Source organism: Heterodontus francisci, chromosome 13 (genome assembly GCF_036365525.1).
Source record: "Heterodontus francisci isolate sHetFra1 chromosome 13, sHetFra1.hap1, whole genome shotgun sequence".
In the NCBI taxonomy this organism is placed as follows: Eukaryota; Metazoa; Chordata; class Chondrichthyes; order Heterodontiformes; family Heterodontidae; genus Heterodontus; species Heterodontus francisci.
In genome coordinates, this window is record NC_090383.1 from 1,596,560 (window position 1) to 1,624,335 (window position 27,776).

The following is a 27,776-nucleotide window of genomic DNA, read 5'->3' on the forward strand; positions in this document are numbered from 1 at the left end:
GTAGAAAAAAATTAGAGTCCTTACAGATTTATGCTCCTGCCGGATGTGGAACAATCCAAGGTTGCTTGAAGTCCTCACAGCCATCTGATAGGGGGAAAAAAGGTTCTTCAACAGTAGAACAGTCTGTAGTCTAATTCAGGAATCGAAATTGTTGCTCTCCTTCTCCAGTGATGATTTTCTACAATTAGCAACTTGCAAACACTTTTTAATGAATCAATTTGGCTTTAGAATTTTTGAGAGATAAAAGATTGTCACAGTCGAACTTCCCTTCCATCAGTTTAAATTATCAAAGATCTTTGTTTTGGCTTGACTTTTTTTAGAATTTTGAGGTAGAATAAATAAACAGACTAAATTCTCTTCCTTTAGTTTAAGTGGTCTGAGAGCGTTCCTTTCAGGTGCTAAAACAGTTGTCTGTCTCTTTCTCCTCTTAGGACAGTCTGTTTGCCACTATAAGCCAGTTCAGAATTAAATTGTAACAAATGTATCTTTTGATGCTCAGTCTGAGTGGCTGTATCCAAGGCAACAAGAATGCACCCTTTGAATCACAGTCTCAGGCTGCATCCTGAGGCAACAGAAATGCATTCTTTGACTCAGCTTCTGGAGCTGCTGCCTTAAAACAGTATGGCTCCTTTTACAAGCCTTAAAGGCACACCGAATTCTTCCCAAGGGGAAAAAAACAAGTACAGGATCAAGACAATGTCAAGAAGAGATGGTTAGATTCAGTCTTGTTGAAGATAGTCATTGCCTGGCACTCGTGTGGCACAAATGTTACTTGCCACTTAGCCCAAACCTGAATGTTGTCCAGGTCAGGCTTCATGCAAGCACAACAGAGTTGTGAATGGTACTGAGTGCCATACAATCATTGAACATCCCCACTTCTGACCTTATGATTGAGGGAATGTCATTGATGAAGCAGCTGAAGATGGTTGGGCCTAGAACACAACCCTGAGGAACTCCTGCAGTGATGTCCTGGGACTGAGATGATTGACCTCCAACAACCACAACCATCTTCCTTTGCACTAGGTACGACTCCAACCAGTGGAGAGTTTTCCCCCTGATTCCCATTGAGCTCAGTTTTGCTAGGGCTCCTTGATGCCATACACGGTCAAATGCTGCCTTGATGTCAAGGGCAGTCACTCACCTCACTTCTCGTGTTCAGCCCTTTTGTCATTGTTTGAACCAAGGCTGCAATGAGGTCAGGAGCTGAGTGCTCCTGGCGGAACCCAAACTGAGCATCACTGAGCAGGTTATTGCTGTTTAAGTAGCGCATGATAACGCTGTCGATGACATCTTCCATCACTTTGCTGCTGATCGAGAGTAGACTGATGGGGTGGTAATTGGCCGCATTGGGTTTGTTGTCCTTTTTTGTATAGAGCATGTACCTGGGCAATTTTCCACATTGTCTGATGGAATTTAAAAAAATCTTTCATTGGATGTGGGCATCGCTGGCAAGGCCAGCACTTGTTGCCCATCCCTAACTGCCCTTGACAACTGACTTTTTAGGGAAGTTGAGAGTCAACCACATTGCTGTGGGTCTGGAGTCACATGTAGGCCAGACCAGGTAAGGACAGCAGATTTCCTTCCCTAAAGGACATTAGTGAACCAGATGGGTTTTTACCACAATCGATAGTTTCAGGGCACCATTACTCAGACCAGCTTTCAATTATAGATTTTATTAATTTATAGTATTTAAATTCCACCAGCTGCAATGAGCATGAACCCATGTCCCTAGGGCATTAGCCTGGGACTTTGGATTGCTAGTTCAGTGACATTGCCACTAAGCTAACATCTCCCCCATCGAGTTTTTTCCCATGATTCCCATTGACTTCAATTTTATTATAGAATCAGAGCAAGTTTAAGGCACAGAAAGTGGCCACTTGGCCCATCGTGTCTGTGCTGGCTGAAAAACGATCCACCTATTCTAATCCCACCTTCCAGCATTTGGCCCGTTGAGGATTATATGCAGACTCCTTTCTGAATGAGTTGAGGGTCTCTGCCTCAACTACTCTTTCACGCAGTGAGTTCCAGACACCCGCCACCCTCTAGGTGAAAAGGTTTTTCCTCATCTCCCCTCTAACTTTTCTACCAATCAATTTAAATCTATGACCCTCGTCACTGACCTCTCTGCTAAGGTGAATAGACCCTTCACCTCCACTGTATTCAAGCCCCTCACAATTTTGTACATTTCCATCAGATCTCCCCTCGGCCTTCTCTGTTTCAAGGAGAACAACCCCAGCCTATCCAGTCTTTCCTCATAGCTGCGTTTGGCCGTCTCACCCTTTTTTTTTTGTGGGAACATGTTTACCCTGAACCCCTTGAATCTCCCTTTTGAATGTCTCCCACTGTTCTGACACTGATTTACCTTCGAGTAGCTGTTTCCAGTCCACTTTCACTAAATCACTCCTCAGTTTAGTAAAATTGTCCTTGCCCCAATTGAGAACTCTAACTCCTGTTCTATCTCTGTCCTTTTCCATAATTATGTTAAAACTGACTGAATTATGATCACTATCACCAAAATGCTCTCCCACTGCCACTCCTTCCACCTGCCCATCTTCATTTCCTAAAACTAAGTCTAAAACTGCGCCCTCTCTTGTTGGACTTGCTACATACTGGGCAAAAAAGTTCTCCTGAATACACCAAGAATTCTGCTCCCTCAATTCCTTTCACACTAAAACTATCCCAGTTAATATTGGGGTAATTAAAATCCCCTACTATTACTGCCCTATTGTTCTTGCACTTCTCAAAGATTTGCCTACATATCTGCTCTTCTATCTCCCTCTGACTGTTTGGGGATCTATAATACATTCCCAGCAGTGTGATTGTCCCTTTTTCGTTCCTTAGCTCAATCCATATGGCCTCATTTGATGAACCTTCCAACGTATCATCCCTCATAGTTGTAATAGTTTCCTTGACCAAAATTGCCACTCCCCCTCCTTTCTTATCCCCCTCCCTATTACGTCTGAAAACCCTGTAACCAGGAACGTTGAGCTGCCATTCCTGTCCCTCCTTAAGCCATGTTTCTGTAATAGCTATGATATCATACTGCCACGTGTCTATCTGTGCCCTCAGCTCATCTGCTTTATTTGTTGTACTCCTTGCATTGAAATCGATACCCCTGAACATTGCCAAACTTTTTTTTTTTATTTTCTTACCTTGGTTTCCTCTGTCTTCCTGACTCATCCATTAATTTTCTGCCTTCCATTTTAATTTCTGATTTTGTCCTATCTGAGTTTACCCTTAGGTCCCCATTCCCCTGTCAAACTAGTTTAAACCCTCTCCAACAGCACAAGCAAAACGTCCCGCAAGGAACTCAGTCCCGGCTCTGTTCAGGTGCAACCCGTCCGGCCTGTACAAGTTCCATCTCCCCCAGAGCCGGTCCCAATGTCCTAGGAATCTAAAGCCCTCCCTCCTGCACCATCGTTCCAGCCACGTATTCATCTGTCATCCTTCTATTTCTATACTCACTTGCACGTGGCACTGGGAGTAATCCGATTACTACTTTTGAGGTCCTCCCCAGGTGAAGCATCACTTTCCTCAGTATTCGGAACATGGTGAGATGCACTCAGGGGTCTCCTGCACTACCTGCCTGATTCTTTTTGACTGTCTGGTGGTCACCCATTTCCTCTCTCCCTGCATACTCTTAAACTGTGGTGTGATCACATCTATAAACATGTTATCCACGTGGCTCTCATCCTTGTGAATGCACCGCAGTGTCGCCAGCTGCCGCTCAAGTTCCAAAACCCGGAGCTCAAACTGCCATAATTGACTACACTTCCTGCACAAATGGTTCTCCAGGATATGGGAAGCATCCTGGAGCTCCCACATAGCACAAAAGGTGCACTCTAGAGGTTGAAGCAGCCCTGCCATTCCTTTATTTATTAGTTGACCCTCTGCTACTGCTTAAAAAAAAACTTGCCAATACTACAACAGCTTAGAATTATTAATGAAACCTTACTAGTGCTGATAACTCCTACTAAAAATCAACACAGCTCACTAAAATAAACCTTACTCAAATAAAATACCAGCTACTCATTATTATTATTAAGCTATTTACACACACACCCTAACAGTAGTGTACCAACCCAGCTATTTAGAGTTATTCCCTAACAACAGTTACTCACCAACCAATCACCTTACAGCTTTCCTTGATGTCACTGCTCACTTTTTGTTTTCAAACTCCAGTGCGCCTGGACTTCTCTCCACTCCGCTCCTCTCCCGGAAGGTATTGGTTCCCCTTGATGCCACACTTGGTCAAAGTTTGCCTTGAGTGCAGTCACTCTCTGCTCCCCTCTTGAATTCAGCTGTTTTGTCCTTGTTTGGACCAAGACTCTAATGAGCTATGGAGCTGAGTGCAGTTTGACCATCGCTGACTCAATTGCCAGGGAATGCTCATTCTTCTTGACTTTTGAGATTACCAGAACATATATGCTCATACCGTAATATTTTTACAGTGAAATTTAGATCTGTCTGAAAGCTGAAGCCCCTCCCCATCCCCCACCTGCTGTGCCAGGAAGGAAACTTCTACATGGAAAATGGTATAAAATGAATGCTCTCCAAAGGGATTGGTTCATTTGAAGACCGTGGTCATATCCGTGTTAACCTAAGTTGGTCCAATTGAGCTGCATCCTGTAGTAATGGTTTTTAGTGAGCCAGGAATCAATAGAATTGTAGAATGACCACCTCTGCTGTAACCATTCAGCCCATTGAGTCTGACAGCTCTCCAAGAAAACTCTCCCCATCCCCCTCCCCCACCTTTTTTCCCTGTAGCCCTGCAAATTTTTTCTCCATGTGCTTATGCAATCGCCGTTCGAAAGCCATAATTGTATTTGCCTCCAGCACACTCGGGCAGTGCATTGCAGATCCTAACCACTCGCTGCATTTTTTTTTAAAAAGAAAGCTTTTCCTTGTGTCACCTTTTTGGTTCTTGTGCCACTCACCTTAAATCGGTGTCCTCTGGTTCTCGACCCTTCGACCAATGGGAACCATTTCTCTCCATTTACCCTGTCCAGACTCCTTGTGATTTTGAACACATCTATCAAATTTCCTCTCCACCTTTTCTAGTAGATTATTTGTGAACTTGGGAATGCACTGTCAAGGTGCTGCAACTTGAATGAATGTGCGGATGTAAAATATTTGATCTAAGAGTATGTGTACGTGGAACTGAGTTTTATATCATGATACAAAATTGACTGGCCCATAGAAGTCAGAGGGTGGTAGTAGATGGAAAGTATTCAGCCTGGAGCTCGGTGACCAGTGGTGTTCCACAAGGATCTGTTCTGGGACCTCTGCTCTTTGTGATTTTTATAAATGACTTGGATGAGGAAGTGGAAGGCTGGATTAGCAAGTTTGCTGATGACACGAAGCTGGCTGGAGTTGTGGATAGTGTGGAAGGCTGTTGTAGGTTGCAACGGGACATTGACAGGATGCAGAGCTGGGCTGAGAAGTGGCAGATGGAGTTCAACCTGGAAAAGTGTGAAGTGATTCATTTTGGAAGGTCGAATTTGAATGCAGAATACAGGCTTAAAGACAGGATTCTTGGTAGTGTGGAGGAACAGAGGGATCTTGGGGTCCATGTCCATAGATCGCTCAAAGTTGCCACCCAAGTTGATAGGGTTGTTAAGGCGTATGGTGTGTTGGCTTTCATTAACAGGGGGATTGAGTTTAAGAGCCGCGAGGTTATGCTGCAGCTCTATAAAGCCCTGGTTCGACCACACTTGGAATATTGTGTTCAGTTCTGGTCGCCTCATTATAGGAAGGATGTGGAAGCTTTAGAGAGGGTGCAGAGGAGATTTACCAGGAATCTGCCTGGACTGGAGGGCATGTCTTAGGAAGAAAGATTGAGGGAGCTAGGGCTTTTCTCATTGGAGCGAAGAAGGATGAGAGGTGACTTGATAGAGGGGTACAAGATGAGAGGCATAGATAGAGTGGATAGTCAGAGGCTTTTTCCCAGGGCGGAAAGGGCTATCACCAGGGGGCATAATTTTAAGGTGATTGGAGGAAGGTTTCGGGGAGATGTCAGAGGTAGGTTCTTTACACAGAGAGTGGTGGGTGCGTGGATGCGCTGCCAGCGGTGGTAGTAGAAGCAGATACATTAGGGACATTTAAGCGACTCTTGGATAGGTACATGGATGATGGAATGAAGGGTAGGTGGTTAGTTTGATCTTAGAGTAGGTTAAAGGTTCGGCACAACATCGTGGGCCGAAGGGCCTGTACTGTGCTGTACTGTTCTATGTTCTATACGGGTGAAATTGGCTAAATGGCCTCTTTCAGTGCAGTATCAATCTTTGAAGCTATAGCAACCACATTAATCTTTGTAAGAAGTAGTAACCCAGTCTGTAGCAAAGTTTATTATTTCAACAGCTAGTTAGTGGAGACAACTCCTAGTTTTATAGTAACTGTTCCTTGTTGCAGGATCAATTCTTCAGGTTTCACTTTTGATTACCAGCTACACTTTGGTCCAAATGGAGAGAATGTCTTTCACTCTCTACAGACTCGGATGAATAAATTATTAAACAAGTCAGTGGCTAACCTAAGAACTGGACAAGTCTATTTGGTTTCAGTATCAGTAGAAGGTAACTGAAGTATTTTCATTTCTGTTTAAAAGTTGAATGGTTGAGTGGTTAAAAGGATTCCTATTGAGATCTTATTGTGTTAAATGCTGCTACTAATGTACTGCTTTGTAGTTTCACATGTATTGAGAAATGTATCTCTGTTCCCTTCCATCAGTGGGTCCTTACTCCGCCATGCACAATAGGGGCCCCACATTTGACTCTTGGACAATGTAAATTTAATACATCTTGGCCAGGATGCAGAGCTGAGGCAAATAAATTTGACTTCAATATCTCTAAATTAAAGAACGGGTGAGACTAGTCTCTGCTGGGATGCATTCCATGACTATACCAGCTGCAGGCACTTTCCAGAGTCTCACCTAAAGTTCAGATTTTTCACCATGTAGGTTGTCTTGTTTTGATAAAATGTTGGTGCAGTTTTTTAAAATCTTAAATGGACACAAACCATATATCATATCTGAAGCATTGAAACCACTGAATTCCTGCGATCACTCGGTTAGTCTTAAAACACCAAGACTAGAAGTAGTGATGTGGAGGGACAGGTCACTCCTTCCTGGGTTATCACTGACTTTGGATATTGCACCTTATTCAATTTGTTCTGATCACTGGAAATGCTGAGTGCAGAACATACCTCATTATTTGTGACAGTGTGCCCAATGGCATTGCTCTTTTAGGAGGACAGTTCATGTATCCTGAAAATTATGCCCCATTTTGCAGTCCTGTTTTGAGATAGATCATGGTAAAGATCTGAGATGTCCTGGCCTAAAAATCAAATGCATCTTCTGTTTTAGTGCCATCCCAGTACGGATCCTGTAATGTTAGTTGTGTTTTGGATTCCACATCAACTGAGAAATTGGGTAAATTCCAATAAATGCAACTCAACATTGCTTATTGGAAGAATCTAGTTGAAGGTCGATGAACCCACCACCTAAATAAGTTTGTAGCAGTTTCAAAGGGAGTTAATTTAATATATTTGCTGCTAAATAAGTTTGCATAAACTTCAGATAACTGCACCTGCCACTATTGCAGGTAAATATATAAAATAATGACCTGTATTCCCTATATCATCAGTGTTGTCTAAATGATTAACATTTAACCAATGATTCTAAATGGAACCACATGTCAATATAAGAAATATTCCTACGCTTTTCAGGTGGCTTTGGTAAAGTTTGGAATCCACGTTCATGTTATTGCAAATTATAATTTTCAGATAAAACCCTTTGAGTTTGAGTTTCATTGAATCGGCAAAAAAAAAACTGACAAGTAAAAGCAGAAAGCCCTTTAATATTAGTGTGAAGCTTTGAGTATTGGTCCCATTTTGTTTAGTGAATAAATGTTTTACAAGTTCTTGTCAAATGACCCCTCTGTCTCTGCATTCCCAAGGAGTCCGCACACCTGGAAAGTTTAAAAAGTGATCTTTCTATTAAGGAATTTGTTCATTTTTCGATGTATTCTACAAAGTTTACTTGTCCTCTTAAATCATTTTGTGTCCACCTTTTTAATGCAGTAAATTAGCAAAACCACTAAACTTATTCATTAGTAAAACAATTTGTGATAAATTTGTAACATCTGTGTTTTGCCATTTGTACTGTGCTTTGTAAATCAAGTAGGGTAGGACTTCTTTTGAAAACTGTAAAGTGTTGAAGCAAGCTGCAGAGATAATTCTAAGGAAAAATACTTTATATTCAATGTCAAATAATTATGGGAGCTTAATGTCCAACACAGTGAAGTATTTCTGCCTCTCCCTGCTGCTAATTGTTGTTTCCTTATTATTTGGAAATCCTTAGTATTTTTACTCTTACAGATGTTGATGAATGTAAATTTAAAACTGGAGCATGTGGCAAGGAAGCAAAATGTCTTAATACTATTGGCTCATATTTCTGCCACTGTGAAAATGGATTTGAAGACCGTTCAATGGGACACAGTCTAGTCTGCATTGATACAGTGGAATTAGGTACCTAATAAGCTATTGATTCTGTCTTGAGATGAAAAAAATCCTCTTGGTATTCTGTTTTAAAATGCTATGAACCTTTTTTTGAATGTTTTGCACAAATTAATATGTGCAAGTGGCACATAATAGATTCTAATAGATCTCTTCTAGGAGTGAAATATTTTATTTTCAGTGTAGTTTGACACTGATGCTACATTAGGGCTCCTTTTATCAAGTCTGAAGCTGGTAGCAACACAATCTACTGTATCTGGGCAATCCAGTTCCTTCATTTTGCTGGCCCGGGGAACTGGAATGTGCCTGTGCACACGTGCAGAGTTCCAGTAGAGCTGATTGCATTTGAAATATTATGAATACTCATTAAGTCTCCACTCTCAAAATATGGGGTTTAAAAAAAAAACTAGTTTTATAAACTGCTCTTTGATTCAGGTTGGGTCTGGAAACTGATTTGTGAAAGACTCCAACTGTTGCATTTATTAAAATCCTGAGTGAATCTGCACTTGGTGTATTTTGAATTTTAGTGGTTCTACCTTTTGCTGATTCTGAAGCTCGGGAGCATTTGGTCTTGCCTGCGATACCTGAACCTTTCTCTTGGGCAGCTCACCTGACCTGGACTGGTAAACCTCTATCTCCTGATTTTCTTAATTGGAGGAAAGAATAAACTGAAGAGATATCCAAGAGGGACATTTACAAGTCGAAAGCTTACAGAAATAAAGCATGATGGCTTCACATTTTTATATTTCAAACTTTTGAGTAGAAAATATTGCAACAATTAGTCCTTGGCTTTAAATGTGGAGTATATTGGAAACCAACAACTGAAATTTACCCTTTTACGTACATCATACTCCAGTAGTTCTAAATATTCATCAGCTAAAAGTAACTAATGTTTGGTCTAATGTCTGTCCTCTTCCTTTAAGATAAAAACTAATGGTTGTTTCATTTTAATTTTACTAAATGTGGTTAAGTGATATACTAACACCAAAGAATGCAAAATAAAAACATATTTTTTGATGTAGAGATGGTTCTTTTTTCTTCCAGATTCTGGCTTTTGGTCATTTGGTTTGCAGGAAATCTTGATTGGTTTTGCTATTTGTGCAGTCCTGCTCACATCAGTAACATTGGCTCTCTGCTTTGTGATGTATAAAAGGTCACATAAAAAGTACTTCAGAACTTGTGACACAAATCCAAGTTCTATAACAACTCCAACATCTTCAGAGGAATTGGAAAGTGAGGAATCATTGATTTTTATACCCCACAAGAGTGCCAGCTATGTATCATTCACAAAATTTCAACCAATACCTGAAGAACCAAGTGGACAAGAAATTAATTCCAACAAGGATGAGCAACTGGCACGGAGTGAAAATCCTGTCTGGTGTACAGATGCTTCATTTATAAAAGGTGAGAGTCAAGGTTGGAAAGATTCATTGGTTTAGTTTTGTGGCAGTACATGGGGTCTTGTGGACAACATCCTGTAACATTTTAAATCCATGTTTAGCTCTGAATTAAGTGGTGGTGTTTTCTGCATTTCTGGGTCTTGAATCAGCTGCTTGCACTGGTTAGGTTGCAATGTCCAAGTAATTATAAAGCTGAATGGTGGAAAGGAGCTGAGAATGATGATTCTAGTCTCACATCAACTCTTACTCTGAAATAAAACTATTTGGGCATGCAGGGGCCATGATTATGAAATCTGGTGTTCGATTCTGTCCAGTTCAGTGAATTTATACAGTCATTCTGTTTTTAATCGAATCAGTTTTGTGTTGCTCGGTCCTAAATAATCCTGTAAAATTGCATTAATTGAAAAATGTTTTAGACACAATGTTTGCACACTATATTCAAAAAGCAAAAATAAAAATCATGGTTCTTTAAAGTACCTCCTTTTGTTGGACATTTAAAAAAAAAAAAAAAAAAACTGGTGTTCTCCTATGTTGTCGCATTCTGCCATCTGTGATGGAAAGAGATCCCCGGCCATTGTCCTTTTTTAAAAAGTTGCTCGAGTTCCTCTGCTGAGCTATAAACAAAGCTTATTCTGCAATAGTTTATTAAGCAACTTGCCTGTGATTAGTACAAGGAACGTTTTCTGTGACATTAAAGATTTGCCCAATTGTAGGTCATTCTCCCTTTGATTTTTGTTTTTAATCCCCTTCCTCTGGATTTCACAGCACCTCCTGACAGTGCAGCTCCTGAAAGGTGCTAGTTATAAAACTCATTTTCCCTCCTCTGGTCGTTGTAGATCAGAGTTTTCTTTCAGACCACTCACTGATTGTGATTCAGTGTTGAACAGGTGCTTATGAAACAGCAACTGAATGAGGACACCTTTCCCTCCTTGTCCAGAGGCTCAGATCCTTTTTTCAAAAGCAGATCAAGAGTTCATCCATCTCCTCCACAATGCTGCACTTGACAGTGTTTAGCCGCTTGCACATGTCCTGCAGAGCAGTAATATTCTAATCCTAATCTTCAATTAGTAAGGTATTTTCAATCTGCTTTATTAGGAACTAAATATAAATATGGTTTACAGCATTTTGCAATATGCATCAAACGGGAGCTATACAACCACAATCTCTCGATAGTGGTGAAGGAACAGTGCTTGCTGTTCACTTACACTTAGCCACAGACTTTCAGTGGACTTTTACAGTGGAACTTGCAGCTATTAGCAATGTAAAACAGCACTGCACCCCCTACAGGGGATCTGTGCTGAGAGCAAGGCAAGAAAGTGTGTGACTCTTCAACCAATCAGATCGATGGATCAGAGTCTAAATAAGCAAGTATAAGTTGGGATATTAATTCAGTAGAAAACCACACAAACAAAGTGAAATGTGGAGACAAAGAAAACATTTTAATTTTTAAGGAATCTCCAATAGTAATGAAACTCCACACTTGTAAAAGTAAATTTTCAGAGCCTGAGAAGTTGTTTGCCAATCACATCATTAAAAGTTTGCTTACGCTTGAGTAGACCAGCCTAAACCTTTTCGGTGTGTTTAGTGGCTAACGAGTGAGTGAGTTCTGCAAGTTCATGCTCTTGCATGAATTTCAATGCCAAGTCTATGGGCAATTATTAGAGAGCAGTTTTAGGAGGAGCAGGGTTACTGGATTAATATCTTCCTGATTCCTGTGTTTAACTGCCCATGTGCAGATGCTGGGAGTTGCTGTCTGATTTACCCTTTAACAAGTATGAGTGCTGATGGCTGCACCTTTACTCCTATTTGAAAATTGTGTCCAAGATTCTGTTGCTGAAGTAACCTGTCTCTACCAGCAGGGAGCAGCATTCCCCATACTAGAAAATGGCTGATTGTTTAAAACTTCTGAAAACTTTATAAAAGAGATTATAAGTTTAAAATTTAACTGAATTTTAGCACTAGGTTTTTAAAGAAATTTATTCTTTCACTGGAATACTATACAGTGAAATTTGTGTAATCGCACTAGAGCAGTGAATCTACATGAAACTTAATCCTAATGCCTTTTCAGATTTCCTGCTTTAATATTGGCTTCTGAAACAAAAACAAATAAATAAACAACGTCTTATATTGTGAATGGAAAGATTTTCTTCAGCCGGCCTTTGAACATTGAGTCGTTTCAATGATTTGAGAGTTCTGTTTTGGCCGATACCTGTGATGCTCTGCTAGATGAAAGCTGCCTCACGCTAGCAGTATTATTTATTTAAGCTGTTCAGTGGTTAATGTTGCAAGCATTAAAATATCAATTTATCTGAACTTGTCCTCTTCATTATTACAATATGCTGGTAAATTGTTATGATCCCTGTGGAGAATACCAAGCAACAAAAAGAATCAAATCCACCATTTGAAACCGTTCGGATCTTTAACAAAACAAGCTTTGCAGCTACAGATTCCATCGCACTTTCCTCTTTTTTTTTCTCTTTCTCCCCCCACCCCCCTCCATATGGGCATAAAAAAGCTTTACTGTAGTCAAGTTTTCTTTACCATAGTTTAGAACTACAGCAAGTTCTTACTGTCAAACATTTTAACATAGCTTATGCATACTGTACAGGTAACATTTTCATTCCACAATTGTGATTTTATAAATATGACCTGCATATGAGTTTAACCAATAACAAAAACCCAACTAAATGTGGCAATAGGATTTAAACAGCATTGAATTATCATAACTCAGGCCTTTCCTTCTCTTTTAAGCCCCTTTAAACTTTGGATGAAACATCTGCAATTACATTGCTGATCCCTGTAACATACACAATTTTCAGTGTAAATGGCTGTAACATCAGACTCCAACAAAACTGCCTGAGGTTCTTTGTTCTGAACTTTTCTGGAAACACAAGTGAATTGTGATCTGCATAAACCAATATTTCTCCTTGACTATTGGTTACATATACCTCAAACTGTCAAAGAGCCAGTACAAAACTTAAAGCTTCCTTCTCGATGGTCAAGTACTTTGTTTATTGAGCTTCCTAACGAGTCGTTCCATATCATCTTGTAGCAGTACATCGCTGTCATCAATAGCTACTTCAAATGGTTTATAAAAATCTGGGACTGCAAGAACTGGTTATTTTATTAAAATGGCCTTTAACTTCTCAAATGCTGTTTGGCATGACTCTGATCATTTGAACTTTACATTCTTTAATGGATTAGTCAATGGGGTGACTACTGTGCTGAAATTAGGGACAAATTTCCTGTTGAACCCACACATGCACCAGAAGCCATAACACTTCTTTGTCTTGAGTGCAAGAAAATCTAATATCGCCTGAACCTTGGCCTCTCATGGTAACACTTGACCTCGACCCATGATATGCCCTAAATAAGTGACCTTGTCCTTGGCAAACTCACTTTGTCAGGTATATGTCCAGGTTAGCTTTGGCCAGCCTGTCAATAACACTTAGATGTCAGACATGATCACTCCCTGTGTCACTGTACACCAAAAGGTCATCTATGTACACAACACAATTACTGAACCTGGCAATCTTCTCTGACCTTGTCCTATTAACACCTTTCTCTTTTGTTATCTCTTGCCCCACCCCCACTTTATTTGCTTAAAACCTTTTACATTTCTAATATTTGCCAGTTCTGAAGAAGGTTCACTGACCTGAAACGTTAACTCTGATTCTCTCTCCACAGATGCTGCCAGACCTGCTGAGTATTTCCAGCATTTCTTGTTTTTATTACTGGCAATGACTTCATTGCTTAATCTTTCAAAGGTAGCTATTGCATTTTTTCATACCACATGACTTGAATTTACACTGCAACAGACCATCTGGTGTCACAAAAGCAGATATTTCTTTAGCTTGGTCACACATGGAGACATGCCAGTATCCCTTAAGCAAATCAATCTTGCTAAGAAAGACAGAGTTCCCACCCTATCAATACACTCCTCAAGCCCTGGGATCAGAGAGGAGCCTGTCTACGTTACTGCATGAACCTTTTGGTGATTTATACCTTTTGAGAACTGTCTTGTTTTGGTACTAAAACAACTGGAGAGCTCCAACTACTGTGACTAGGTTCAATAATATCATTACTATGTACTCAACCTCCTCCTTGACTTTAGCCAGTTTACGGGGGTTAGGTTTGTAGGGGTTATGTTTAATTGGTTTAGCTTTCCCTATATAGACCTTATGAATTGCCAAAGTAGTACGACTGGCTTATCTAAGCATACTGGCTTATACTCCCTCAATAGGTCAATTATGTCTGTTCTCTGGTGCTCAGGTAGGTGTTGTAACATCTCATCCAGACCCTCTAACACCTCTCCGTTCACCAGCTTCACTGCAGAACGTTCAATCTGGGAACGCTCCATCTCAGACTTTCATGTTTTAGCCCATGCACCAGTATCGCCACCTATATTCTCTACCACCTGTACTACACCTACACTTCCACAACAATCCAACTAAATGGTTCGTCCAACGCAGATATTTGTATTAATGGGACTGCTTAAGTGAAGGCTATGGCTTCAAAATCATACGAGCATACGAATTAGGAGCAGAAGTAGGCCATTCGGCCCCTCAAACCTGCTCTGCCATTTAATAAGATCATGGCTGATCTGTTTGTGTCTCAAATTTCACACTTCCATTTACCCCTGATAACCTTTGTCTCCCTTGCCTAACCAGAATCTATCTACCACCGCCTTAAAAATATTCAGTGACCCCGCCTCCACCACCTTCTGAGGCAGTGTTCCAAAGTCGCACATCCCTCGGAGAAAATTTTTTTTTCTCAACTCTGTCCTAAAAGGGTGACCCCTAATTTTAAAACAATGCCCCCTAGGTCTGGACTCCCCCACAAGAGGAAACATCCTTTCCACATCCACCTTGTCAAGACCATTCAGGATCTTATATACTTCATCAAGTCGCCCCTTACTCTTCTAAACTCCAGTGAAAACAAGCCCAGTCTGTCCAACCTTTCCTCATAAGACAACCTGCTCATTCCAGGTATTAATCTAGTAAACCTCCTCTGAACCGCCTCCAATGCATTTACATCCTTCCTTAAATAAGGAGACCAAAATTGCACACAGTATTCGAGATGTGGTCTCACCAATGCCCTGTATAAATGAAGCATCACATCCTTACTTCTATTTTCAATTTCTCTCATAATAAAGGATAGCATTCCATTAGCCGCCTTTATTACTTGCTGTACTTGCAGTCTAACTTTTTGTGACTCATGCACTAGAACACCTAGATCCCTCTGCATATCAGAGCTCTGCAATCTTTCACCATTTAGATAATGTGCTCTTTTATCCTTCCTGTCAAAATGGACAATTTCACACTTGCCCACATTATACACCATTTGCCAGGTCTTTGCCCACTCACTTAACCTATCTATATCCCTTTGTAGCCTCCTTCTGTCCTCCTCACAAGTTACTTTCCTATCTATCTTTGTGTCATCAGCAAATTTAGTAACCATACCTTCAGTCCCTTCATCTAAGTCATTTACATAAATTGTAAAAAGTTGAAGCCCCAGCACAGATCCCTGTGGCACACCACTCGTTATATCTTGCCAACCAGAAAATGACTAATTTATGCCTACTCTGTTTCCTGTTAGCTAGCCAATCTTCTATCCATGTCAATATGTTATCCCCGACACCATGAGTTTTTATTTTCTGCAGTAACCTTTGATGTGGCACCTTATCAAATGCCTTCTGGAAATCTAAGTACAATACACCCATTGGTTCCCCTTTTATCCACAGCACATGTAACTCCCTCAAAGAACTCCAATAAATTGGTTAAACATGATTTCCCTTTCACAAAACCATGTTGACTCTGCCTGATTACCTTGAACTTTTCTAAGTACCCTGCTATAATGTCTTTAATAGCTTCTAACATTTTCCCTAAGACAGATATTAAGCTAACTGGCCTGTAGTTTCCTGCTTTCTGTCTCCCTCCCTTTTTGAATAAAGGAGTTACATTGGCTATTTTCCAATCTAATGGAACCTTCCCCCGAATCTAGAGAATTTTGGAAAATTAAAACTAATGCATCAACTATCTCACTAACCACATCTTTTAACACCCAAGGATGAAGTCCATCAGGATCCGGGGACTTGTCAGCCCGTAGCTCCAACAATTTGCTCAGTACCACTTCCCTGGTGCTTGTAATTTTCTTGAGTTCCTGCCTCCCTTCCATTTCCTGACTTGTAGCTAATACTGGGATGTTATTTGTATCTTCAATGCATACTCTCTCTCTTTTGCCAGCCAGCCAATCTTCTATCCATGCCAATATGTTACCCCCTACACTATGAGCTCCTACTTTGTGCAATAACCTTTGATGTGGCACCTTGTCAAATGCCTTCTGGAAAGCCAAGTACAGTACGTCAACGGGCTCCCCTTTATCCACAGCACATATTACTCCTTCAAAGAACTCCAATAAATTGGTTAAACATGATTTCCCTTTCACAAAACCATGCTGACTTTTCCCGATTACCTTGAGTTTTTCTAAGTGTCCAGCTATAACCTCCTTAACAATCGAATCTAACACCTTCCCCACGACAGACGTCAAGCTAACTGGCCTATAGTTACCTGTTTTCTGTCTCTCTCTTTTTCCTCACCACCACCCCGCATCCAACCTCGCTTCTTGATTAGAGGGGTTATATTTGCTACTTTCCAGTCTGAAGAAACCTTTCCAGAATCCAGCATATTTTGAAAAATTAACACTTTTCATCTACTACCTTATTAGCCACCTCTTAGAAACATAGAAAATAGGAGCAGGAGTAGGCCATTTGGCCCTTCGGGCCTGCTCTACTATTCATTATGATCAAGGCTGCTCGGTAACCTGTTCCCGCTTTTGCCCCATATCCTTTGATCCCTTTATACCCAAGACCTATACTCCTTCTTGAAAACATACAATGTTTTGGCCTCAGCTGCTTTCTGTGGTAGCAAATTCCACAGATTCACCACTCTCTGGGTGAAGAACTTTCTCCTCATCTCAGTCCTGAAAGGTTTACCCTGTATCCTTAGACTATGACCCCTGATTCTGGACTCCCCACCATCGGGAACATCCTTCCTGCATCTACCCTGTCAAGTCCTGTTAGAATTTTATAGGTTTCTATGAGATCCCCCCTCACTCTTCTGAACTCCAGCGAATATAATCCTATCTGACTCAATCTCTCCTCATACACCAGTCCCACCATCCCAGGAATCAGTCTGGTAAACCTTCACTGCACTCCCTCTATAGCAAGAACATCCTTCCTCAGATAAGGAGAACAAAACTGCACACAATATTCCAAATGTGGTCTCACCAAGGCTCTGTATAATTGCAGCAAGACATCCCTGCTCCTGTACTCGAATCCTCTCACTGTGAAGGCCAACATACCATTTGCCTTTTTTACCACCTGTTATATCTGCATGCTTGCGTTCAGCGACTGGTAAGACCACTAAGACCCTAGGATGAAGCCCATCAGGTCCCGAGGACTTGTCAGTCCGTAGCTCCATCAGTTTGCTCAGTACCGTTTCCCCGGTAATCGTAATTTCACCAAGTTTCTCTCACCACCTGATTTATAGCTATAATTGGAATACTTTTTGTATCCTCTATAGGGAAGACAAATATTTGTTCATTCCATCTGCCATTTCCTTTATTATCTACTATTTACTCCCCATTCTCTCTCCAGAGGACCAACGCTCACTTTCCTTACTCTTTTCTTTTTCCTTCATCTGACGTGTGACATGTCTTACAGAAATTAACGACATCCCTGTGCAGATTTGGCCAGTAAAAATGCATCACCACCTAAGCTTGTGTCTGCGGAATACCCAAATGACTTGTGACTGGAATCTCAGGGGGTAATTCTCGATTTCACTGTGGTACAGCCTAATCCTCATCAGCAGGCCTCTCCGCTGGTCTCCACTTCTTCGTCAGAATGTCGGTTTGAAGTAATAACACACAGGGTCCTTTTCAGCCTCTGCCTCTGAGCACATTGAGATAAGCTTAAGTTAGGGTCTGCCTGTTGTGCTTCAATCAAAGAGAATCTGCTAAACAATTCACCATTCGTTCCAGGGATGTGGGCGTCACTGGTTAGGCCAGCATTTATTGCCCATCCCTAATTGCCCTTGAGAAGGTGGTGGTGAGCTGTCTTCTTGAACCACTGCAGTCCATGTGGGGTAGGTACACCCACAGTGCCGTTAGGAAGAGAGTTCCAGGATTTTGACCCAGCAACAGTGAAGGAACAGCAATATAGTTCCAAGTCAGGATGGTGTGTGACTTGGAGGGGAACTTGCAGGTGGTGGTGTTCCTATGCATTTGCTGCCCTTGTCCTTCTAGCTGGTAGAGGTGGTGGGTTTGGAAGGTGCTGTCTAAGGAGCCTTGGTGCATTGCTGCAGTGCATCTTGTAGATGGTACACACTGCCAATGTGCGTCGGTGGTGGAGGGAGTAACTGTTAGTGGATCGGGTGCCAATCAAGCGGGCTGCTTTGTCCTGGATGGTGTCGAGTTTCTCGAGTGTTGTTGGAGCTGCACCCATCCAGGCAAGTGGAGAGTATTCCATCACACTCCTGACTTGTGCCTTGTAGATGGTGGACAGGCTTTGGGGTGTCAGGAGGTGAGTTACTCGCTGCAGGATTTCTAGCCTCTGACCTGCTCTTGTAGCCATGGTATTTATATGGCTACTCCAGTTCAGTTTCTGGTCAATAGTAACCCCCAGGATGTTGATAGTGGGGGATTCAGCGATGGTAATGCCATTGAATGTCAAGGGGAGATGGTTAGATTCTCTCTTGTTGGAGATGGTCATTGTCTGTGTTATGACCACAGTGGGAGCAATGGACTGTTAATTCAATCCCGTCACTCCACAGGTCACAACATATTAAGCTTTCACCAAATTGGAAAAACAGCCAAATTAAACACTCCAGTATCCCCAGAATGATGGAGACTGAACCAGGTATCTTTAGACAACAACAAATTAACTATTTATTAAAAAACTAAATCTTAAACATTATTTTATTTAGGGATACAGCACTGAAACAGGCCCTTCGGCCCACTGAGTCTGTGCCGACCAACAACCACCCATTTATACTAATCCTACATTAATCCCATTACCCTCTCACAACCCCACCACCTACCTACACTAGGGGCAATTTACAGCAGCCAATTTACCTATCACCTGCAAGTCTTTGGCTGTGAGAGGAAACCGGAGCACCCGGCGAAAACCCACGCAGTCACAGGGAGAACTTGCAAACTCCGCACAGGCAGTACCCAGAATCAAACCCAGGTCCCTGGAGCTGTGAGGCTGCGGTGCTAACCACTGCGCCACTGTGCCACCCCAAGGATAAACCTATGTCTAAAGACCTTATAACTTAATTTAATCTAACTCCCACATTCACGCACATACATTCAAAAATAACACTGGTCCAGTTTTAAAGGTAGAGTTTTTAAAACTAGCTGTCTCTTAAGAATAAAATAAATATGTTTTTGCGTTTTACGTTCCCGGTGAACGAGGTCTTCTGATGTGAAGATAATCAAAGTTCACTCGAAGTCTTCATCCAGATTTGATGTAAATACTGTGTTCCTGATAGGCATTCAAACAGTTCGGCTGCAGTAGCATTGAACGGTTCTTTCAATGATGAGCACAGCAATACAAATAATTTGTTGAAAAAGAAAATCTTTTCTTCACTGCATGGAACTTAACTTGACTTGTAGCTTTGTAGAATTTTCCTTGAGAGAGAATAAAACAGTTCCTTTCTTCAGATCGCCTTGCTGGAAAAGTCTCTCAGAACAAACTGGTTCAAACCAGTCCCTGCCAGCTCCACACACAGTCAAATGGACACATCATACCATGTAACCTCTCTCTCTACTGCAGTTGCTCAGGGTAACCAAAAATGCAGTTGTGGTGCACTGTCTCCAGATTTCTAGAATTTTCTCTTCCCTTAAAGGTGCAGTGTTTTTAATAGAGTCTTAAAGGCACACACACAGTTTTCTAATCCGAGGAGAAAAAATAATACAAATCCGTGACACCTGGCACTTGTATGGTGCAAATGTTACTTGCCACACATCAGCCCAAGCCTGGATATTGTCCAGGTCTTGCTGCATTTCTACACAAACTAATTTAGTATCTGAGGAGTCGCGAATGGTGCTGAACATTGTGCAATGATCAGCAAACATCCCCCCCTTCTGACCATATGATTGAAGGAAGGTCATTGATGAAGCAGCTGAAGATGGTTGGGCCTAGGACACTACCCTGAGGAACTCCTGCAGTGATGTCCTGGGACTGAGATGATTGACCTCCAACAACCACAACCATCTTCCTTTGCACTAGGTATGACTTCAACCAGTGGAGAGTTTTCCTCCTGATTCCCATTGACTCCAGTTTTGCGAGGGCTCCTTGATGCCATACTCGGTCAAATGCTGCCTTGATGTCAAGGGCAGTCACTCTCACCTCACCGCTGGAGTTCAGCTCTTTTGTGCATGTTTGAACCAAGGCTGTAATGAGGTCAGGAGCTGAGTGGCCCTGGCGGAACCCAAACTGAGCATCACTGAGCAGGTTATTGCTAAGCAAGTGCCATTTGATAGCACTGTCGATGACCCCTTCCATCAATTTACTGATGTTCGAGAGTAGACTGATGGGGTGGTAATTGGTCGGGTTGAACTTGTCTTGCTTTTTGTGTACAGGACAGACCTGGGCAATTTTCCACATTGCAGGGTAAATGCCAGTGTTGTAGCTGTACTGGAACAGCTTGGCTAGGGGTGCAGCAAGTTCTGGAGCACAGGCCTTCAGTACTATTGCCGGAATGTTGTCAGGGCCCGTAGCCTTTGCAGTGTCCAGTGCCTTCAGTCGTTTCTTGATATCATGCGGAGTGAATTGAATTGGCTGAAGTCTGGCATCTGTGATGCTGGGGACTTCAAGAAGAGGCTGAGATGGGTCATCAACTCAGCACTTCTGGCTGAAGATTGTTGCAAATGGCAAATTGTGATTGTTGCAAATGCTTCAGCCTTATCTTTCGCACTGATGTGCTGGGCTCCCCCATCATTGAGGATGGGGATATTTGTGGAGCCACCTCCTCCAGTTAGTTGTTTAATTGTCCACCACCATTCACGGCTGGATGTGGCAGTGATGAAGACGGACTGCAATCTTGAAAAGATGTGGCCAAGAGTGGATCTCCAGAACTTTACAAGGGTGTATGCAGGATAGACATAGAGAAGTTGTTTCCACTAGGATCAGAACTAGGGGCAAATATAAACTAGTCATTAATAAATCCAATTGGGAATTCAGGAGAAACCTCTTTACCCAGAGAGTGGTGAGAATGTGGAACTCAGTACCACAGGGAGTGGTCGAGGTGAATCGTATCGATGCATTTCAGGGGAAGCTGGATAAACACATGCGGGAGAAAGGAATAGAAGGATATGTTGATGGGGTGAGGTGAAGAGGGTGGGAGGAGGCTCATATGGAGCATAAACACAAGCATGGAGCAAATGGGCAGAATGGCCTGTTTCTGTGCTGTAGATTCCATGTAAAGATTCTTTTATATTAAAATTGAGAGATACAGCTATATTTTGAATAGTTAATTACAGAAAAATTTGATATCTGCTTTTTAACAAAACTCAGCCAAATGTGCTGTAAATGTTTTATAAATCTGGAATACTTTCAAGATAAACAGTGGAAGTGGGAAACAAGCCACTTTAGTTCAAACTGTGAAAAGGCAGTTTTTTAGAATTGGTCTCAGGAAATGCTAATCATTATTTGGAGCTGATTCGGGTGAAGACACAAATCTTGGAATCATTTAAGCAACAGCTGAATGTTGTAATGATGGAACCGTCGGTCCTTTCTGGAGAGATGAGTGGGAAGGCTATTAAACAAAGAACAAAAACAAGGAACAGAGAACAGTACAGCACAGGAACAGGCCATTCGGCCCTCCAAGCCTGCGCCGATCTTGATGCCTGCCTAAACTAAAACCTTCTGCACTTCCGGGGTCCGTATCCCTCTATTCCCATCCTATTTATGTATTTGTCAAGATGCCTCTTAAACGTCTCTATGGTACCTGCTTCCACCACCTCCCCCGGCAACAAGTTCCAGGCACTCACCACCCTCTGTGTAAAAAACTTGCCTCACACATCGCCTCTAAACTTTGCCCCTCTCACCTTAAACCTATGTCCCCTAGTAACTGACTCTTCCACCCTGGGAAAAAGCTTCTGACTATCCACTCTGTCCATGCCGCTCATAACTTTGTAAACCTCTATCATGTCGCCCCTCCACCTCCGTCGTTCCAGTGAAAACAATCCAAGTTTATCCAACCTCTCCTCATAGCTAATGCCTTCCAGACCAGGCAACATCCTGGTAAACCTCTTCTGTACCCTCTCCGAAGCCTCCACATCCTTCTGGTAGTGTGGCGACCAGAATTGCACGCAATATTCTAAGTGTGGCCTAACTAAGGTTCTGTACAGCTGCAACATGACTTCCCAATTTTTATACTCTATGCCCCGACCACTGAAGGCAAGCATGCCGTATGCCTTCTTGACTACCTTATCCACCTGCGTTGCCACTTTCAGTGACCAGTGGACCTGTACGCCCAGATCTCTCTGCCTGTCAATACTCCTAAGGGTTCTGCCATTTACTGTATACCTCCCACCTGCATTAGACCTTCCAAAATGCATTACCTCTAATTTGTCCGGATTAAACTCCGTCTGCCATTTCTCCGCCCAAGTCTTCTGCTGTATCCTCTGACAATCCTCATCATTATCCGCATCTCCACCAACCTTTGTGTCGTCCGCAAACTTACTAATCAGACCAGCTACATTTTCCTCCAAATCATTTATATATACTACAAACAGCAAAGGTCCCAGCACTGATCCCTGCGGAACACCACTAGTCTCATCCCTCCATTCAGAAAAGCACCCTTCCACTGCTACCCTCTGTCTTCTATGACCGAGCCAGTTCTGTATCCATCTTGCCAGCTCCCCTCTGATCCCATGTGACTTCACCTTTTGCACCAGTCTGCCATGCGGGACCTTGTCAAAGGCTTTACTAAAGTCCATATAGATAACATCCACTGCCCTTCCTTCATCAATCATCTTTGTCACTTCCTCAAAAAACTCAATCAAATTAGTGAGACACGACCTCCCCTTCACAAAACCATGCTGCCTCTCACTAATAAGTCCATTTGTTTCCAAATGGGAGTAAATCCTGTCCCGAATAATCCTCTCTAATAGTTTCCCTACCACTGATGTAAGGCTCACCGGCCTATAATTTCCTGGATTATCCTTGCCACCCTTCTTAAACAAAGGAACAACATTGGCTATTCTCCAGTCCTCTGGGACCTCACCTGTAGCCAATGAGGATGAAAAGATTTCTGTCAAGGCCCCAGCAATTTCTTCCCTTGCCTCCCTCAGTATTCTAGGGTAGATCCCATCAGGCCCTGGGGACTTATCTACTTTAATGTTTTGCAAGACACCCAACACCACCTCCTTTTTGATAATGAGATGACTGAGACTATCTGCACTCCCTTCCCTAGGCTCATCATCCACCAAGTCCTTCTCCTTGGTGAATACTGATGCAAAGTACTCATTTAGCACCTCACCCATTTCCTCTGGCTCCACACATAGATTCCCATCTCTGTCCTTGAGTGGGCCAACCCTTTCCCTGGTTACCCTCTTGCTCTTTATATATGTATAAAAAGCCTTGGGATTTTCCTTAATCCTGTTTGCCAATGACTTTTCATGACCCCTTTTAGACCTCCTAACTCCTTGCTTAAGTTCCTTCCTACTGTCTTTATATTCCTCAAGTGCTTCATCTGTTCCTAGCCTTCCAGCCCTTACAAATGCTTCCTTTTTCTTTTTGACTAGGCTCACAATATCCCGTGTTATCCAAGCTTCCCGAAACTTGCCAAACTTGTCTTTCTTCCTCACAGGAACATGCTGGTCCTGGATTCTAATCAGCTGACGTTTGAAAGACTCCCACATGTCAGCTGTTGATTTACCCTCAAACAGCCGCCCCCAATCTAAATTTTTCAGTTCCTGCATAATATTGTTATAATTAGCCTTCCCCCAATTTAGCACCTTCACCCGAGGACTACTCTTATCCTTATCCACAAGTACCTTAAAACTTATGGAATTATGGTCACTGCTCCCGAAATGCTCCCCCACTGAAACTTCGATCACCTGGTCGGGCGCATTCCCCAATACCAGGTCCAGAATGGCCCCCATCCCTCGTTGGACTATCTACATACTGTTTCGAGAAGCCCTCCTGGATGCTCCTCACAAATTCTGCCCCATCCAAGCCCCTCGCACTAACCCAGTCAATATTGGGGAAGTTAAAATCACCCACCACCACAACCCTGTTACCTTTACATCTTTCCAAAATCTGTCTACATATCTGCTCCTCTACCTCCCGCTGGCTGTTGGGAGGCCTGTAGTAAACCCCCAACATCGTGACTGCACCCTTCCTATTCCTGAGCTCCACCCATATTGCCTCGCTGCATTAACCCTCCAAGGTGTCCTCCCGTAGTACAGCTGTGATATTCTCCTTAACCAGTAATGCAACTCCCCCACCCCTTTTACATACCCCTTTATCCCGCCTGAAGCTTCTAAAGCCTGGAACAGTTAGCTGCTAATCCTGTCCTTCCCTCAACCAAGTCTCTGTAATCGCAACAACATCATATTTCCAAGTACTAATCCAAGCTCTAAGTTCATCTGCCTTACCTGTTATTCTTCTCGCATTGAAACAAATGCACTTCAGACCACCAGTCCTGCTGTGCTCAGCAACATCTCCCTGCCTGCTCTTCCTCTTGGTCCTACTGGCCTTATTTACTATGTCCTCCTCATTTATTTCACTAGCTGTCCTACTTCTCCGGTTCCCACCCCCCTGCCACACTCGTTTAAACCCTCTCAAGTGACGCTAGCAAACCTTGCAGCCAGGATATTAGTGCCCTCCCAGTTTAGATGCAACCCGTCCTTCTTGAACAGGTCCCATCTGTCCCTGAAGAGAGCCCAATGGTCCAGATATCTGAAACCCTCCCTTCTACACCAGCTGCTCAGCCACGTGTCTAGCTGCACTATCTTCCTATTTCTAGCCTCACTGGCACGTGGCACAGGGAGTAATCCAGAGATTACAACCCTAGAGGTCCTGTTTTTTTAACTTACTACCTAACTCCCTAAACTCCCCCTGCAGGACCTCATCACTCTTCCTGCCTATGTCATTGGTACCGATGTGTACCACAACCTCTGGCTGTTCACCCTCCCCCTTCAGAATGCCCCCTGTCCGTTCAGAGCCATCCTTGACCCTGGCACCAGGGAGGCAACATACCATCCTGGAGTCTCTTTCACATCCACAGAAGCGCCTATCTGTGCCCCTGACTATAGAGTCCCCTATAACTCTTCTGCGCTTTGTCCCTCCCTGCTGAACAACAGTGCCAGCCGTGGTGCCACTGCTCTGGCTGCTGCTGTTTTCCCCTGATAGGGGGAAGCCCAGTCCATCAACTGCTCTAGCTCCGACCCTCCATAATGAAGTGTTTGATGCAGCAAAGGCCCTTTGGTTGCTGTTTTACATGTGCTTGCTCGCAGTCTCAATAACCCCAATTTTAACCTAAGGTGTGAATTGAGGATGCTACAGGAGCAGGAAACCATCTGATCAAGGATTTTAATTACTGGACCTTGTATCTATTCCTGCACTGACCCTGCCTGTGTGGTGACCTGGCAGGTGGGTGCAGGACATCACATGGTTGCCAGGGACCCACAGTAACAGACCTGGCAATGTTCGTAGTGGGCTGGGGACTGGAAGCCTGGGGGGTGCGGGCGGGGGGGTGGCGGAGGGGTTTGGCGGAGGGGAAGTTTGGTTTCCAGTTCCTCCTGGTCCAATAGGAAACTTGTGACAATGATGTAGAAGGAACTTAGCTGGGATGTTCCTACCCTGATTCTGCTTCACCAGCACATCTGATCATTAAATCAGTATTGTGATCTGAGTTATATTGTTAAACCCTGACACTGAACTGTTTGAGCTCTGGAATTCCCTCCTTAAGATGCTCCTTAAAACCAACCTCTTTGACCCAGCTTTTGGTGACCTGCCCTAATATCTCCTTGTGTGGCTCGGTGTCAGATTTTGTTTGTTAATCGCTTTTGTGAAGTGCCCTGGGATGTTTCACATGACTGTTAAAGGTGCTATATAAATGTAAGATGTTGGTAAATGGGTTTTTAGCAGCAGATGAGCTGGAAACCAAAGTGGCAATTCTGCAGCACAAATGGAATACTGGAGCAGCCAAGTATTTTTGATGAGTTGATGTTGACTTAGCCTCTACTGTGCCATTCTCTGCAAAACTGGTACGTTCTTGTGGAAAATCTTCATTGGGGTTAATTTGAATGAAGTTTTTTAGCTAATATTGAAAACAAATACTGTATTGCAAAGCATTATTTAAAATTTGGCTTTCACAGTTCATTGCAAGACTCTCATTATGATTGAGTAAATTCAGAATGAGTTGCTGATGTGAAGTTGCATCAACAACAACAAAAAAAGGGCGGCACAGTGGCGCAGTGGTTAGCACCGCAGCCTCACAGCTCCAGGGACCCGGGTTCGATTCTGGGTACTGCCTGTGTGGAGTTTGCAAGTTCTCCCTGTGTCTGTGTGGGTTTTCTCCGGGTGCTCCGGTTTCCTCCCACAAGCCAAAAGACTTGCAGGTTGGTAGGTAAATTGGCTATTATAAATTGCCCCTGGTATAGGTAGGTGATAGGAGAATATAGGGACAGGTGGGGATGTGGTAGGAATGCGGGATTAGAGTAAATGGGTGGTTGATGGTCGGCACAGACTCGGTGGGCCGAAGGGCCTGTTTCAGTGCTGTATCTCTAAATAAAATAAATTTAAAAAAAAATAACTTTTCTAGACAGAGGGTGAGAAATTGGACTTGTTAGCACCCAAAATCGTGTCCGCACCCCACACACAGACAGAGACAGAAACACGTGAATTGTGCTGGATACCATGAGGAGGATAGTGATAAACTTCGAAAGGACATAGACAGGTTGGTGGAATGGGCGGACAAGTGACAGATGAAATTTAATGCAGAGAAGTGTGAAGTGATACATTTTCGTGGGAAGAATGAGGAGAGGCAATATAAATGAAGGGGTACAATTTTAAAGGGGGTCCAGGAGCAGAGGGACATGCAGGTATATGTGTACAAATCAGTGAACTTGGCAGGGCAGGTTGGGAAAGTGGTTAAAAAGGCAGAAGGGATCCTGGGCTTTATAAATAGAGGCATAAAGTACAAATGCAAGGAAGTTATGATGAACCTTTATAAAACACTGGTTTGGCCTCAACTGGAGTATTGTGTTCGATTCTGGACACCATGCTTTAGGAAGGATGTGGATAGGTTGAAGAAGCTGGGACTGTTCTCAGAGAAGAGAAGGTTGAGAGGAGATTTGATAAACATGTTCAAAATCATGAGGAGTTTAGACAGAGTAGACAGGGAGAACGTGCTGCGTTGGTGGAAGGGTCAAGGACAAGAGGGCACATATTTAAGGTGATTGGCAAAAGAACCAATTGCGATATGAGGAAAACTATTTTTACTCAGCAAATGGTTAGGATCTAGAATACAATGCCTGAGAGTGTGGTGGAAACAGCTTCAATCATGGCTTTCAAAAGGGAATTGGATAAGGGAAAATATTGCAGGGCTATGCAGAAAGGGGAGGGGAATGGGACTAACTAAGTTGCTCTTTCAGAGAACTGGCACAGATTTGATAAGCTGTGCTGTAACCATTCTATGATTCTATACCATATAGGTAAGGGCATTGGTGTGCTTAGTGAACAGCCGCTGGAAGTATGCAGAGCAGGCAAATCATGATGTCAGTCAGCGTGTCAGTGGTGCCAGAACAAGCAGGGCAAGGACGGCATTGTCAATGGCTGTGAAAGTGGCC